At 32.2% G+C, this 6738-nt stretch overlaps 1 long non-coding RNA gene across 1 annotated transcript; it reads right to left on the bottom strand.

Moving 5' to 3' along the window:
• Nucleotides 1-757: 757 nt before the first annotated feature.
• Nucleotides 758-4678, bottom strand: LOC114300151 (uncharacterized). The gene is made up of 6 exons (XR_003642569.2): nucleotides 4567-4678; nucleotides 2966-3141; nucleotides 2271-2410; nucleotides 2088-2176; nucleotides 1907-1987; nucleotides 758-1142 (listed from the first exon to the last, which is right to left on the bottom strand). It is a non-coding gene; the product is annotated as an uncharacterized LOC114300151 (long non-coding RNA).
• Nucleotides 4679-6738: the final 2060 nt, after the last annotated feature.

A 6738-nucleotide genomic window follows, 5' to 3' on the forward strand; every position in this document is an offset into this window, starting at 1 on the left:
AGATGCACAACCTTAGATCCATAACAATGAAAAATTGCCCCTTGTTTGAACGGCACTGTATGGCAATGGAAAATTGCCCCTTTGTTTGAATAGCACCGCAGCACACTATATGGCAACGGAAAGTTGCCCCTTGTTTAGATAGCGTCGCAGCACACTGTAATAAGTCCTCACAGTGACAATTACAACCAAATTCTCAGATACAGAGACACAACAACAAGTTGGGTCTTGAATGACGAAATTTTTTTGTCTCGAAAGAGCTAATTTCGTCACTATAGATATTTGTGACGAAATATTTTCATCACCAGCTTCGTCATTGAAGGTTTGTCACTAAAAACCACCATGACGAAAAATAATTTTGTCACTAATGACATTAGTTCAGTGACGAAATTTTTTGTCACCAATAAAATAAGATTTTGTTGCCAAAAATTCTCATTTTCGTTACCAAATAATTATTCAATACCATATTTATAATTTTAGTTGACGAATAAATTTGTCACAAATGTTGATCATTGATGAGGAAATAATTTCGTCACAGTAAGATATAAAAGTGACAAAATTTTTCGTCTCCAAAAGTCATACATGGGTGACGAAATATACTTCATCACAAATATATTTATATACGTGACGAAAAATATTTCATCACCAAACAACAAAATCAATGAAAAATTCCATATATGCGCTACAATAAATTTTGTCACAAAAAATGTTTATTAATGATGAATAAGCACTTTGTCATAATAACAAGTACAAATGACGAAACAAATTCGTCACTAAACCTGTTCCATATTTTATATTTCAATTTCAATTATTATTTCACAAATATCCCTGCTCATATCCCAATAGTCTTTTAATTGTACTAAGAAATCACTAGCTATTATACATCACTCTACAAAAAAAATCAATAAACAATTTATATTATAAATCAAAATATATCCATCAAACAACTTTAATAATATAAACCATTAAGTATAACAAAAAAACCACCAAAGCAAATCCCAAAATGAACTAACGTGGAATCCACACAAAAAAAAATCAACACTCAATCTTAATTTACAACTACAACTAAGTATCAGTTCAGGAAACAAAATTCAACAGTTGATCTTCATTTGCACGTATACTTCCAAATGTCATCAAAAACCAATCTGCAAAGAAAATAGACAAAGAAAACATTAATATATTATCAATTACATCTAAACTCATATATAAATAATTTTATTTTATAAACCAATTTAGTAGAAATGCATCTAACAAATCAGAACTTCAAAGAGTTGAGGTGATCCTTGATGATAAACTTACACGGATAACATAAGATGCCAAAAGATTACAAGAATACCATATATCACTATCACTAGTGGCAGAATATATGGCATGATATGGCACCTACATCGCATATTTCTTCATATACTAGTTGGACCCCCACGCGCGTAGCGCGTGGGGGTCGTATTATCGTTGACACAAATAATATAACAAGGCAATGATACAATATTTTCTTCAAAAAAATAACATCAAAAACACAATATTTCTTATTTTATATCCTATTAATCATAATTACATCTTACATTTCATAAAATTATAAACCGGTAAACAAAATGGCCCCTTGTTATCTTAAATTGAAACTACGTGGGCTAGCTAGTTGGAAGAATTGCTTTTTGTCGTCTCTCTTGTCCTTCTCTCTAGCACCAACGTTGCCACTCCTTCCAAAGTTGGAGCTGAAAACAAATTCACCTAAGAGTTTTCCTACGAAATTAATTAAAAAATAATAGTAGCAATTTGCTGGGTACATAACATAAATATTGCATTCATTGCTTTTATGAGTATGCGCTTGAGGACATACAAATAAAATAAGAACCACTCAAATTATCACTGAAAATGAAGAGTCAAAAGTAGACATGGATAATGCCATTACCTCAAGTCAAATAGAGTAATCATGATATATTGCTCCTTCCATGGGGATGATTACTCTTTAGAAGCAGAGAATAGCAACATCCTGAGAAGTATATTCACAATCAAGCAATCAAAATATATCATCCATTCATGTAGTTCAAATATCATAGTAGATGAATGAATAGAAGGCAATAAAGACTTACCATTACATATAATATTTCTTTACTCATGAACAAGAGACAACATAACCATGTTCTATAGTCCACTAAGTCCACTATTTGTTTAGTCTCAGCTGCAAAACAAAACACTGAACAATAGAACAAAAGCCTCTTCGGTGGGTATGATTTAAATAAATGGTTCAAATCACATATATCAAGGGAGAACACCTTAGGAGTAATCCCTCGTGATGCCAGTTGTGATGTGACAGACAGATCCTGTTGACCAACCTAATAATCCCATCAATTACTCAATCCCATCAATTACTCTATCCCTCTTGGTTAAGTCCCCAGATTGATAGGGGCTACACCTGTTTCCAAAACACCCATCCAATACATTTAAGTTGCAAACCCATAAAACTTAAAACGAGCATTAACATGTGATACATGCATACAGCAACCACAATAGAATGGAAACCTGAAATTTGGCCAGGTTGGATTAGTTAGCCATTGATAGAACATGTTTTTTCACTTAATGCCATCCAAGTACATGATTGGTTTGGCCAGGTTGGATTAGTTAGCCACTGCCACATTTGCTTACAGTTTTTTTGTACATGAAGAAATGGTATAGTTAAGCAAATAATGGTAACTATGTGTTTTCATGAATGTATTAACATAGTTAGGCTTCTGTTGTGACTCTCCTGACTATCTACTCTCTTAATCTATTGATCATTTTCAATCCCACACGAAAATACACCGTCATTAGAATGAACATTTGTGAACAGTGTGGACATAATTTGAAAATGAATAGCTCAGATGAAAAAACTCATATAAGTAACAAATCTCAAATATCTTTGATTACGAGACATATAATTATCACTCTAAATAAGAACCATAATTCCAACAGTATAACATTAATAACTTACCCAAAAATAGCTGGAGCAGAAGAGTTATAGACTAAAGAAGCCCCCATATTTGTGTAAAAATTTTACATACAACAAATCAGTTCAATAATAACCAGATGTCCCGTTTCCATCTCCATACTGAAATGAATCATCACACTGATTACTCTGTGAAGAGCATTCAGCAGCTGCAGCTTGAACTATAGAAGCACATATTGGGTTAGAGCAAGAAACCAGAGATGCAGTTGACGAACTGGCAGTGTCAAAGAAATCGAGCTCAATCTGTACAATATGTACTTCAACATAGGCCTTATATGCTAGATACACATTTCTATTGCCTTACAATTACCAGACCTCAAACTCAAAGGCCATGAAACCTGGAGGAAAGGTTTTTTTAACCTAAAGTATACCAACACAAGAATATGGCTTGAACTCAACTAGTGGCCAGCAACCACAACCATATCACACAAGGCATCAAGCATACCATCTCACATCAATCATTCTTTTTAATAATAAATTACAAATGCTTGCTAATCAGGTCCATCAAACCCTCATGATATGTTTGATTATTCACTATTCACACTTTCAAATCTCCATTTCAATAGGATAGTTATTATTGTTGGAGAGAAGAAACTTAAGAATGTGGGCATCAACGTGTAGACAAATACATTAAACATTAAAAATTATGTCATTTCTTATGTTCCAGGAAGTTCAAATGACAACAAAGGAATAAATCCCACAAAATTTTCGTTATGTACCTAGTGCATGGAATAAAAAGAATCAATATATACCTAAAATATTTGTATTTACAACGGAATACACCGTCGTGGGTTTTTTGCCCTTTTTTCCTTCTTGTTGGTGAAATACAATCCAACACAAAAGTAAGGAAAAATTACCATCCAAAACATTGAATTGATAGGACCTATGCTGCAAACATGTCATTTTCATAGGATTTGTAAAAAAGTAATAATTAAAAGGAAAAACACACAATTGAATGGAAGTGAGAGCAAAGAAAGAGTAAGTTATGAGTTGAATCTCAAATAACCATCAATACCAAATCCTGGTGTTACTGTTAATTGTACCTGGGTTTGACACACACTATGTTATTAACTCAGAAAGTCCTTAATTTTACCAAATATTACCAAAAATGTTCTTAGGTCATAATAAATGCGGTTATGAGTTCATAGAAACATTAAATCAATCATTTAGTGCAAACAACCCATATCAAAATCAAGCTAAACATTGATATAAAACTAAAAACAACCCAAATCAAAGATCTAACAAAACATAACACACCAATTCCCAATTCAAATGAATTGATTGAGCTCGGATACCAAAACAGAGAGGGAGAAACACAGAATAAAAGAGAAATTAGAGTCAATGAACACTCACATGAACCCACTTGTTTGACTCTTATGGACATATTGTCAAACATATGGTGTACAAAATTTGTGAATGCAATAACAAACACCAAGACAATACACAAACATAAAAATCCAATATCAAAATCTCTACATAAAAAAGAAAAAAGAAAAAAATTGCAAACCAGAAAATTACATACTCTGGTTTGAGAGCTAATATCACATAAAATATATATGGTTTTATATAATCGGTCACCAACTCACCACCACAGAAAGCTCTATTGCCAGATTACATGGAAGTCATCAATTGGATAATAATTTGACACACTGCAGATTTCTTTTCCAGCACATAGGATTGTGGATAATTAGAAGCCCTGCATCTCAAGAGAAAATAGTAAAGTCAAATAAAGAAAAGCGAACTAACATCTAAGAAAAAAATTCACACATTGCTTGCCTTCGAGCAAATTATCTAGACAATTTAAGAAGTGTGCTCAATCTAATTTTATCTAATCCAATTGTCACATTAGAAGCCGATGAATACAGGAGAAGAAACTAATTAGGGTACTGGGAACCCTCTAATAGTTTGGCAAAACGTTCCAATTTAACAAATAAAAATCCAAAGTTTCCTAATTTGGAGCAAAATTGTTTCAATCTCATATATATAAAGAAATATGCATACAAATTGCTTTGGTAAAAACATATAGGGACGCAAATTCACACCAGTGCAAACAAATGTGAGGGCAACCAAGGGTGAGATCAGCTGAACAAGCAAACAAAGAGCACCGCTAGCCCTCCTCCTCTCACACCGCACCTCCGTTACACCATTCCATCCCCACCACAGCGCCACCACGTTACTGAAAACCCTTATTCCACCATTAAACAACTACGAGAGAGAGAGAGAGAGAGAGAGAGAGAGAGAGAGAGAGAGAGGCCATACCTTTGTGTGTTTTGCAAGAGAGGGATGAGACGAAAACTAGAGCACCAAAAAAAAAAAGGAGGGGGGGGAGAATCAATAGGGTTCCTTTTTTCCCTTGCAGCCAAATCTCAAAGTTACCCTTCAAGATTGGTTGGTGAGAAAATAATTTTATCATTAAAAATTTTAAAATATTAAAATTGTTGACGATAAAAATATATTTCTCATTAAATAATTTTAAAATATTTAAAATTAATTTCTTTTAAAAAATATTTAAAATTATTTGTAATGAAAATATATTTTTTACTGATAATTTTATAATTGGTGACAAATTTTTTTCTTATTAAAAATCTCAAAATTTTGGCGTCACCCAAAAAAAATTAGATGGAAAATATTTGGTGACGAAATTTAATTTTTCTTCACCTAAAAATAAGTATTTATTAACGAAAATAAATTTCGTCACCTATTATTTTTACTTTTTATTATATGGGACAAAATTTATAATTCGTCACGGATTATTCTTATTTAGTGACGAAATATTTTTTTCACTACTTTTCGTCACCATAAGTTTAGAGAGTTAATTAACTTGTGTTTTTGTTTTGAGAGAGAGAGAGAGGGGAGAGAAAAATTGATAAACAAAAATAAAGGAGGAAAAAAGTTAGTAGTTTTTTTTTTCCATTACCGCCCAATATGTTAAAATTTTTCCTCTAAAATTGGTGACAATATAATTTTCTCACTAAAATGTCTCAAAATATTAAAAATTATTAGTGATAAAAATATATTTCTCACCAAATGGTCTTAAAACATTTAAAATCAAGTTTCTCAAAAAAAATATATACAAAATTATTGGTGACGAAAATGTATTCCTCGCTAAAAATTTTATAATTTGTGACAAATTTTTTTCTCACCAAAAGTCTAAATTTTTGGCGCCACTCAAAAAATATTAGCGGGAAAACCTTCGGTGACGAAATTTAATTTTTTCTCACCTAAAAAGAAGTATTTGTTGACAAAAATAAATTTCGTCACCTATTATTTTTATTTTTTTATTATACGTGACAAAATTTTATAATTCGTCACGGATTATTCTTATTCAGTGACAAAATTTATTTTCTTCACTACTTTTCGTCACCATAGATTACTTTTGTTGTAGTGAGAAGACAAAGATGACCCGAACCATCACATGGACACAGTTGATTTGGAAATGTTTATGGCTGGACTTCAGAACGAAGTTGCCTACGTATCCCAAACATGGGAATCAAGCCTTACGTAGTTTGGGGTTAAGGTACACTCGGGTATTAACCTCTCCTTTTGCGCTCTAACTTTTGCCAAGGCCGCCCTTCCGAGTTTTCAACCTTGCGAGCTATGTTTTTCTTTTCTTTTCAATTCTTTTCTTCTTTTTTCTTTTTCATCTTTTCTTTTCATTTTCTTCATTTTTCTTCTTTTTTTTTTTTTTCATTCTTTGCATTTTTCTTTTTTTTTTGGTTCTTTTTCTTGCTCCAACTTTTGCCTGGGTCGCCCTTTCG

The sequence above is a fragment of the Camellia sinensis genome, chromosome 2, assembly GCF_055761805.1.
Source record: "Camellia sinensis isolate YWXY chromosome 2, ASM5576180v1, whole genome shotgun sequence".
Lineage (NCBI taxonomy): Eukaryota > Viridiplantae > Streptophyta > Magnoliopsida > Ericales > Theaceae > Camellia > Camellia sinensis.